Source organism: Centruroides sculpturatus, unplaced genomic scaffold (genome assembly GCF_000671375.1).
Source record: "Centruroides sculpturatus isolate CEXI.00-Female unplaced genomic scaffold, Cexi_2.0 scaffold906, whole genome shotgun sequence".
In the NCBI taxonomy this organism is placed as follows: Eukaryota; Metazoa; Arthropoda; class Arachnida; order Scorpiones; family Buthidae; genus Centruroides; species Centruroides sculpturatus.
The window spans coordinates 40,985-53,205 of NW_019385169.1; positions in this window are offsets into that span (position 1 = coordinate 40,985).

Here is a 12,221-nt window from a genome sequence, read left to right on the forward strand (position 1 = left end):
GGAGCGAACGAAAAGAACTGAGTTGAATTAATTAAGTCAGAAGAAAGAAAGTGTTCATTATAATCGAGAAAATGCATTAATCTTTAAAATATTGGTATTAAATCCGTCTTATAAAATCACGACGACTCCTGTAAATCGAGTTATCCGATAAGAATAAAATACAATACCAATATCGTTAAAAAAAAATTCGCTTACTTTTGCTCACCTCGAGTTTTGCTTAGTAGAAATGGCTAAAAAATGCGCAAAATACCTACGGAAATACGGTATTACAGCACCACCTGTATTGGACGATCACCTGTCTAAAAGACCACTTTGAAGGAACCGTGAGTGATCGCCATAGACAGGTTTTACTGTATATAATGTGTGGGATTGAATGTGTGTGTTTGTAGGTGTACGCGTGAATGATAAAGTAATTCACACTAGTAGTAAAATATATTTTCAGAATGTTCAATTTTGTGACAATGCCAAAGAGTCCCCCTATTCTTCGGCACCACGTGACCGAAGGGTCGACATCGCATCGGCAAAGATCGCAATGACAAGGTTCGTCAGGGCTGACACAACTGTGTCTTTACGGACAGACACAGAAACCGTTATGTTCTCGCGCGAGAACATAACGTGTGTGAGCGAATGGATTCGGGATAAAGGGAGAGACAACGAACCGGAAGTGACTTACTCAGAGACGGGTTAACGTAACGACTATTTAATTGGTAACAATAGGCCATACAGGACATACAATATTTCGATCTTAACCATACTAGATTTTAGATACATTGAGTTCGAGGTTATTAGATAGGCCTATATGTATAATGGTAACATTAATGTTCCACAGTTCCGAGAGAGAGAGTTTACAATAAATACGCGTGGCGATAAATACCTTTCATGATATCTTGATTAAGATTCTCGACTTGGGATTGAGATTAGGATCTTGAGGGTGAGGATTGTTGGACTGGTCTGGATCAAGAAAGTTCTAGGCACAGTGGAAAGTAACGGGAAAAATCCGACAGAATACTGATTAAGCACAGAAATTGCCACGGACACGCAGGAAATTTCGATGACTTTAATCCAAGAGTGAAAGGCGACGACTGCTTCACTGTTCTAATGTTGTACTGTTGAAATCGAGATATTAGTCGAAAGGTGATGAGAAAGCGTCGTTGTCAGGTCTGAGAACTTAACAGATGCTTTGCTCCCAAGTGTAAAAGTTGACAGTTATTTAACGAAAGTATAACTACGATATGATATTAGGAGATAATAATACAAGCATATTGAAAGTTTGGATTCGGATCCTCACAATTTTATAAAAATAACGATATACTGAATACACAAAAGTAAGAACTTATTTCTTACTTTTGTGTATTTCCAATGTGACTTTGATGTAGTAGCATTGAGTCTTTTCTATATTTTCGGACTCTTTAATAACAGGTTATAGACAAACAGAAATGTAAAACTTCAAGATTTTGTGTCTTTTCGAAGAAATTAACGTATAGTTAATGTTTTATTTGCGTAATTGAATATTTTCAAATAGAAACAGTTTAAAAACAATTTTATTCCTAAACCCAATATTCTAAAACAAATATCAAAATATACTCTTCACTTATCAAACAAAATATTAGTAAAGAGTATGTTAATATTTAAAACTAAGTACAATTTCATTAAAACGTCTATGTCATTACAAACGAAAAAACTAAAACTAAATTTTTTTCATTTGATATCTATAGAAAATATGTCATTTAAAATCATTTATTTATATTTTTTATTATAAATAATCCTCGAGATAAATAAATAAAATATTTTAGACATAGAGTTCTGTAAAATAGAACTTTTAATGACATTTTTATTGTAAAATCAATGTTAAAAAGAAGAATAAAGCATAAATTCTAGAGTATTAAAAACGACGTAAAACTGCATTATACTTCATAAAATCAGAAAAATGAACAATAAAACGTATAGTAAAAACGATCAATCAAACATTCGAAAAATAAGTCTTTCAAAACAAAATTTTATAAAACATAAATCTGTATGGATTATTAAAAAATTAAAATCTTTTGAAGAAATGTTAACAATACGATGAACTACTTTTTATTAAGTATTAAATTAAAAATTTATAGAGTATATATTTTCGTCAACTCTGTATCAGATCAGTATAACCACAAAAATAATATAAAAAATAAATTTTCACAGTTTATATTAATAATATCGAGATATAGTTTATGAAAATGGATTGCATATAAACTATTTTTATGTACAATTTCGGATATTAATAAGACGTTAATGGTGTTACAAATTTATTTTGAATTACTCTATATTATGAAGCTTATAGTAAAATTTGTTATGAATAATTATGGAAAGTAAATAACTGTTTGAACCTGAAAAATTAGATCAAAATCAACTGTGTAATCAATTCTGTTGAAATAGAATGTATGCATTTAATACACAGATCGATTTTCATGTCAGAATTTTTATTTTTATGAAAATATTCTAATTTTTAATACATTGATATATCTGTTAGTCATGAACCTTTTATAGAGCTGTGAAAATACAATTGAATATTAATTGATTAACGAGGTACACATCTTTCATAATATGACAATTACGTAATACAGACTACTTGAATATTTTTCGAATATGTCATATGCAGCATGTTAAAATAGAAAAACGGCAAATAACGTATATTTGTTTATATCAATATAAATAAATAATTATTCTGTAGAGTTACATATGATTAAAGGTCTCCTATAGAAATCTCTTAAAGAAGAATATTTCAATCGTATAAACTTTGTATTCATTTATCGTAAACTCTGTTGATTAATCTTGATTGATTAAAAACAATTTTCTTCTTGAAATAAATAATTTTTTTATAAGTGAAAATTCAAATTTCTAACTTAATTAGAATATTTTCTAATATATTTAAACTGTTACATCGCAAATTTAACATACAATGAATAAAAGTAAATTTATTTTCTATCTACTTATTTATAATTTTCTGCTGTATAAATATTTTTTATTCATATTAATTAAAATATTTCACACATTATTAATTATACAATCACAAAATTGAAAACATTTTTTCCGATTAATTGCGAACTCATTTAGCATAGAATAAGCAAAGGTAGAGTTTAATATTGAGAAATTGAAAAAGTATAGGTTAATTCGACATTTAAATCAATAATTTATTTAATGAATATAGATAGACACGTAAAAATAGGCCATACTCGCTGAATTCAGACAATGGTCACTCATAACAAACTTTAATATTAAGTAAACGTACAGAAAGTTGCTGAAGATAACGAAAGTGGTGTTTTTTTGCATAAATTTATATGCACATTTGCGTACTCGTGATCATGATCAGACTAAAATTTACGTAAAATATTCATGCCTATAGCTACATATAGTTTGTCTTGGAGACCATTTGGGCGCCCCCTAATTACTATTAAGCGCAGTTAAACGATGCTAAGGACCCATAAGGAGACCCTGAATATAGTGGCGTAGCGAACATAACTGGCGCCTCGGACACGACACTTTATTGGCGCCCCCCAGAAACACATATAGTTTGTCTTGGAGACCATTTGGGCGCCACTCTGCGAGTGGCACCCAGTGCACGATACACCCTTTTGCACCCCCCTCGCTACGCCACTGCTATAGCTTCATTACTTCTGGAAATACTTTTTTCAGTTTTCGAATAGTTCTCAGAATAGTCTCATATACTTTTCGTTATAAATATACCTAATAAAATTTACATTACTAACATTTCATCATTTCAGTAAGACCGATTTTAAGTGAAACATCCTGCACAATTATATAAATGAAGAAAATTTTGTTTATTTTGTTATTACTTCATAATAGTAACTTTAGTATCATTTCCTACGAACATAACTATTGAAGCATAGAATTTATATTTTATCTGACAGGTAAAATTTATAATATTAAATATAATCTCGGATTACAAGTTTACGCAATATCATAATTCTCTAGTAATCCGCTTATAATAACAAGTATTAATTATTAGTAAATGTTAATTTTGTAAGAGAATACTTCGATGTGAGAAAATAATATTAATTTTATAATATTTCCGAGTATTAATATGTTGTTAATTTAACACGTTAATTGAAAAGATGAAATTTGTAATAAAATAAGCGAGACTTGAAAGTAACGAGATGTTAAATAAGATTTAATATGTATGTTACATTTTAATTAAGAATTTCTATTACTTATGACTAAATTTGCTTTGTTATGACGTAGATTGAGTAGTATACGATGGATTTCGCTATGCCAACATTATATCGTAAAAATATATGAATTTTTTAATAAAAATGAACAAATCTCTATTATTTTCTTTCGCTCTATCGCCTCAATTACCTGTTATATTATACCAATAAACAAGTTGTTTTCAAATGATTAATTCTTTTTCTGACATGATATTAAACTTTTCATTATACATAGGCCTATATTATTCATTAGAAGAAAGCTGAATAACTCGGATTGGTAACGTTTGAACTACTCAATTTAAAACATTATAATAAAAATTTTCTTATTTTCAGCAATTTATTCTAAACGTAAAGTATTCAGATGAAAAATTTATAATAAATAAGTTTCTAGATTTTAATATTGAGTCATTTTTTTATTAACACGTCCGTTCGTTAAGATGTAATTTAATTACTTGTAAATACTATTTATAATTTAATAATTCTGATATAAGTAGTTATTTGTGAAATTTATTTTAATTGATAAGAGATTGATGTTATCTCGGTTTTTTACATTTATTTTATTATTATTAATATCACGATAAGATTATTGTTCCTGTGCATCATTATGAATATTTTTAGTGACAATTTTTAGTGAAACTTTTAGTGACAGTATTTAAGTACTACGATGATGTTAATTCAGGGACTGACTTATTAAAATTTTCGAAATTCATAATAATTTAATTAATAGTCATTATGAATGATCTTTACCATTAAAATATTTTAATAAATTTCAAGTTTAAGGATTTCAATGAAACAAATACCTTAATAAGTAATTTATTAAAATTAAGAAAAATTTAACCAATAAAAGAACAGATTAAAAACTTAATAATTACAAAGTTTATTTCCTAAAACACTTTAAAACTTTTCTAAAGTACTGTACAAGAAATCAATTTTTAAAATTATAACTAAAAATATTTTAATTATACATTTATAAAATCCGTTTTAAAAGTTAATAAAAAGTGTAATTTTATACAAACTTATAAGGTTAATCATATATACTACTATAGCCTCTTGCCGGTATTATAACTAGTATAATTTTTTGTTAGTACACAGTTAAACTTTTATGGTTTATCACACTGACTCAATTGACAAGAAGAGTTTATTAATTAATCATATGGATCAATATACAGTCACAATATTACCAATCTAAAATGCATTTCGGGCTTTATAATGACCCCACTTTAGTAAAACATTTTAGTAATATAAACATTAGATGCTTAACGATCTATTAAAATTAAAGTAGATATATAACAAGGACAGTTGAGAATTAAAAACAAAATTATAAAAACACACAACTTTTTTTTTAAAAAAAATCGTTCCTTAGCTTTTAATTATAATTCCAATTATCCTCTTCTACATTTTCCCTTTTCACTATACAGGATAACTTTTCACTTTATTAGATTTGATTTAATTTAGGGGAGACCGGGGCAAGATCGGCATGTTAAGCTTTACTTAAATTTTGTGTAATAAATACTGCTGTAAACTGAAAAGAAAGCTTTGCATATAGTCTATTGGAATGTTACCTTAATATAGAACTGGTTAAAATCAGTTTAAAAATAAAAATAATTAAAATAATTACAACTTTACAAGAAGAGAAAAATTGACGAAGTTGCCCCGGGTATAGGGGCAAGATCGGCAACTTCTCTCTTTTTGTAAAGTTGTAATTATTTTAATTATTTTTATTAAAGTTGCCCCTGGTATAGGGGCAACAGTAATGGGGCAAGATAGGCACGTATATAAAATTATGTTATTAACAATGTATAAGTTGGAATTCACTATTAAAACAAAGAAATACAAATCCAACACCCATTTAATATTATTACAACGAAATGCAAGTTCAAAGACATATATACATGAATAACAAATGCAAACATGTTTTCATTTATCATCTGTTTGATTTTTATCCTTTGCTTCTAATGTGGCTTTATGTTGCCGATCTTACCCCGCTAGTCATGATTTCGAAACATTAAGTACAACCCTGAGAACAGAATGCCAAGCCACGATCTGGCCACGTGAATAAGTTGAAGTTACATCCTTCTAACAGGAAAAGTAACTTTCGTTATCATGGAATTATAACAAAACCTGCCAATTCAATATAAATGGAAAAAAAATATTATATGGAATTGAACGAAAATGAAAATTTGCTTGATAATTCAACTACGCTTGTTGGAGAACAATAAAAACACTACACTCAACAAGCGACCAATAAAACTCAACTGCCTAACCTATAACCAAAGTCTCCTTTTAATTTGTTTTTAAAAAAAAGCGCTTGACAAACTTGCCCCGAATGCCGAAGTTGCCCCGGTCTCCCCTATATATATTCTTATACCTGTATTATAAAATTATCTTACTTGTGTTTATGTATTATCTACAAATTTTAACTTCTATTAATCACATTTATTCCTTTACATTAACTTTTCTGTACGGGGCGTAAAACTATCACACATAAAACCAGTACCGCCATTTTCATACTAAAATATATTTATTATTAATTACCATCCGCAACCTTCCTCAAACCTTACTCCGGTATATTCCAATAAATTCCTTCCTCTGTTATCCTTATTTACATAAATTAACCAACTTCCAATTTACTATTTCAAAATGTGCATAAAATTTCCTATTTATTATGTTTTTCGTTTTCAACTACTTTAACTGTTTCTTTCACTATTTCATACCCGGCACAGATACAATGTTGGGCAACTGCTAAATTATACAAATTAGTTAAAATTTCCCTAGTAATCTTATCTTTAGCTCTCTTAGTTTCCCCAACATATATTTTGTTATCTGAACAACTACAACAAAAACTACTGTATACACAACATTATTTTTTCTCATATATTATTTTGTAGATGGTAAGCATTTTTATTCAAGTGATTTTGTATTGTATTTGATTGTTCTGGTATTAAAATAATATAATATTTTATTAAGATTTGTTTAATTTGTTAAAAAATATTCATAATATAAGGACAATTTTAAAAATTTTTTATCCTTGCATATTTCTTCTTTCTTACTTTCATTGTGTATTTTATCATTTAGCCATTTCACCTATTCTACTTTTAATAGGTTGTTATGAATCTAATGTTTAAATTACCAAAATGTCTAACTGAAGATGGATCACTATAAAGCTCGAAATGCATTTTAGATTGGTAATATTGTGCGTGTATATGATTAATTAATAAACTCCTCTTGTCAATTGAGTCAGTGTGATAAGCCCTAAAAGTTTAACTCTATAGTAACACGGAAAATGATAATAGTTAGTCACATATGTTCAGATAATATTTGTATTAAAGTAAAAAGAGACTGTTATATAAATTTGCAGATAAAATTTATCCAAAAATACATGAAAAATAAATGAATTTGTATGTTTTGTCAACACACATTATAATAACAGTAAAGTAAACAAATAAAAATATCCAAAGTATATAAAAGATTAAAAATAATGAAAACTTTTATTTCCTTATTTACAGTGATTCTGCATAATACATATAAGTTAAATAAAAAATTTCCAAATAAATTTAAAAGTTTCATACAGGGCTGGCGGAATACATTACGCAGCCTATGCAACACATAGGGGCGCTTGATGCCAAGAACAAGGGCATCTCGGAAGCAAAAGGAGAATTTTTTTAACTTTTATTAAATGAGTCTTTTAAAAGCTGAGGTACAGTACATTGTGTACAAGCATAATAACACATCATAAATTTCGTACAGAGTTTTTCTACACAATTTTGGACGCAAAATTGACATCTATAATCGAAAGATTTGAACTATTAATATTTAAATCTTAGTAATGATCATTTCTAATTTCTATACAATTTAAATTTATTAAACACAAACGATCTTCTTAAAAATTGCAAGGGCTAGAAATAGTTTTAAACGAAGAAGACAACAAATATACTGTATTATTTACATAATAACTAAATTTGTTTTAAAATTATTGTATTGAGGAATATTTAAAAACAAGTAAAATAATTAAATTTAAAGAAGTGTTTTATAGTGCTTTATAGAAAAAGAAAATTAAAGTAAAAATATTTCTTAAGAAGTTTTACAACTTGAAAGAACTTTAAAGCTATAATTAGCAGTGCATCTTACTATTAATCCCAAAGAAAGTTAAAGAAATTCAAACAGAAAGTACTAATTCCGATGCAGATATTTATTACTTTGAACAATAAAATAAATTCCTTTTTCTTTAGCTCCCTTTTACTTACTTCCTAAAGAAAGTGCACAGTAGAAAAAGTCTTTATGTTGATAAAGTTGTTTCTTTGATTTGATCTTGTTTCTATTCAGAAATTTCCGTAAATAAGATGAGTGTTGTTCCGTTTCTTTATTCCTAAACATCTTTTCGTGCTTTGTAAGAAACAAAATAAAAAATAACAAATTATCAACATTATTCGAGATATCATTTAAGTGTTTAATGAATATCTGATAATTTCTCTATTGGATTTACACTATTATTTGTAAATCTGTTATTAAATACTTTAATAATGTTTACTATTAACAAGTAATTATTAAAAATATAATATAATTTTGTTTAATAAGTGTTTTTGGATCCGTCTGTATACAATGAAAACATTTGTATGTTAAATTCAATAAATATTTTTAATTTGTACTAAGTTTACGAAAGAATAAGGATACTTTGATGTATCCTTGTTCTTTCTTAATACTTAAGATACATTACAGACTATGAAATCATAAAAACTTGATAATGCAATAAATCTAAAATATTTAACGTTGTATTACTCATTTTTCCAAAACAATTTAGTTCGTATATAACGTATATAATCTTAGTGGAATAAAGAACGTTTTTTTATATTAAAAGATAAATTCCAGAACATATTCATTAATTTATAGGTATTCTAAAATTATATTATATCATTCGGGTTTTTTCGGCTATCAAGATCATTATTATCGTTAGTGAAGGATATTTCAAGTGCGTTGTGTACCAACTGTGAGCTAAGTATATCGCTCATCTCGTTTTATCCATAAAATGACCCATAGAAAATCCGTATCTGTTGAAAATATTTTATACTTGACCTATCCAATTTTTAATATAACGATCAGTGCGCATTTTTTTGGTATAATAGTCTTAATAATTTGGCTGGTAATATTTCGCAATCTCTTATCCTAGAAAAGAAATTAATCAATCTTTCTATAAAAATGGAGATAGTTTAAATCTGTTTAATTTCAATCTAAAACCGCTTTCGGGAATATTGAATTCTAGCGAAAAAATTAATTTTGCACTATTTCTAGTTTTTGATAATTAATTAGATTCCAGAACGGTAAAACATATCTTATAGAATTCGTAATAATAGGGTTGAATAATTTAAAATGGGTAATAGTATCCTTCAATTTAATATGACTGAATAGTTTCACCATATTATCATTCAGTAAATTGGATTTGTTCATGCTTCTTTTATATTGTTTCTCAAACGACAACGTAGGAGTTATAATAACCCTTAAGAATTTGATCTCTTGTACTATTTTTAGTTCTTCCTTGTTGAGATAAACGGACATATGTTTCTTGGAAATTCTGGTTTCGTTTAGAAAAACCATTACAGTTGATTTACTAGGCTTGATTTTTAATTTTAGTTCTTCACAATTCAAATTCAAAGCATGTATCTTTCTAAACAAAGCAACAACTGTCAGGGCTACTATGTCATCTGCGTAGGATATCAAATGTATTACTTTCTTTTCGAATATAAAACCATCATCTTCTCTACTGAAACAATCATTAAAATCAAACGTATAGAAATTAAACAGATGTGGTGACCAGGGATCACCTTGTAATAGTCTACGGTCAACATCGAATGCCGGCCATTGAACGTTTTCTTACTTGATCACAACCTCACATTGACAAAATAATAATCGTATTATTTTTATAATTTTATCTTCTGCCTGCTATTTCGTCATTTTCTTTTGTAAATTTTAAATAATCACTGAGTCATAAGCTTTTTCTATATATAAAAATAAGGCAAATATTTTTATACTTTATTATTTATTGTGTTATAATGGGTAATTATTTTTACAAAATGTAATTTATATAAATACAATTTTAACTTAATGAAAAAAGTAACGTATTGCAATATATTAGTTTTTTTATAATATAGTAAGGCTAAAAAACTAAAAAACAAACTGAAAATATAATAATTTTTGTAATTTTATTACTCAAACTCATAAAAATTGACGATGTTAATAAAAAAAGTGAGGATACTAGTTTAGTAACATTTTTATATCTGTATCATAATTCAACATTTCATTAAACTGTATGATTGTTTAGAAAAATTTTGCCTAATAATAATAATATCCAATGAGTANAAAGTCCTCTGAGTCAAAAAATGTAAAAGTCTTGGGAACTCGTTTTTTGACCAATTGCTATAATTTTCCTCTGTTACATATAACAGAGCCGGGAAAGTAAAATTAAGTTAATAACTTACAGCTAACTAATTTTATATTAATGAATAGATACAGCATTTTCTATTTTAATCGTTTATGCTATTGTATACTTAGTGTTAGGCTAAAATTTGGCACCTAGGGTTGAAAATCGGTTTCGAAATCTGGGTTTAATCCATTTTTCACATTACATTTGGATCAGAATCCAATTGTCAAACTCGGTTCTACCAATGTAAATTTACGCACAATTTTTGTTTCTTTTTTTATTATTTATTCCTTAAAAATAACTTGAAATAAAAACTGATTATCTATGTAATATTTTTTTATTATATTTCGGTAGTAAAATTTTCCAATTCAAAAAATTCAGAAACGCAAAATTCTTCAAGCAGCGATTACCACATAGCAGAGGAAAATGATCTTTTGCAAGAATACATGAACGAGATGAAAAACTTAAAATGACACAAAAAAATAATTCATAAAATGTTATTATCAATGTGTAAGAAAGCAGCTTCAAATGCTATGAAGCTGCCTTAATTAAAAGCAACAATCTAGCCCTTTTGCATAAAGCATTACATGCAACCAAAGCAAATAGGATTTTACTTTACTTTTTTTTAAATCTAAACTTCAGACAAGAATGTTGCCAAAAAGCCTAAATACTTTTTGTTTTTTAATGTTTTATTTTCAAATTCAAAAATTAATCCATTTCCACTTTATTAAAATTTTATCTTTTGAAGTTTTTGGATCTTTTTGCCTTGACTATAAAGAGAACCTTTTCAGCAAGCCGATATGAGTCGACTACTCCCGCAGTAATAAGGGATGGTGGAGTGATAAGGGAAGAGGCTGGACTGAATGAAAACACACATATTGTATGTATTGTATACTCAAGAATTATTTAAAGAATTTTTGTAAACTTAAATTCGTCTTGGCTAATTTTCATAAAACGTATTTATTTAATTTTTATGATTGTGCCACCGCAAGAGAGATATTTTTAACCTTTTTGCATTTGAAGGCAGACCAATAAAGTCAAATAAACGATCGACTCCGCCGTAGAATTGTTCTTCCCTCAAGTGCATTTGAAAGGATTGAACGAAAAGACACATATTGCAAGAATTATATTTAGTATATACTTTTGTTAAATTTTTGCCAATAGATGGCGTTAAGGGTAAATCAGCAAATTGAATGTAGAGAGAAATTAATTGATTTACATAAATTCAATAAATATTGTGGGGTAGATGCATGACATTAACTAAGTTGGAACTATGTAAACTAAACTACCGAGTTTCGCAGTAATTGGACCAACGGCCTAGGAGTGTATAGCAAACAAACAAACACACATTTTCATTTATGTATTAGATTATTTATAGATTTCATATATTCCTTGAGAGAAAAATAGGAATTATTGATGTTATGAATGTATCCAAAGATGATAAACTAAATTTATAACACTTTATTTGTTTTTCAAGATAAAATACTTTATTTAATTACATATATTAATGTAAATATAAAAGCTACATAAATATTTAAATTTTTTTCGGCATGCATCATGCCATTCTTATACTAAAGTTGATCATAGAACAAAACTAAACACAAAAC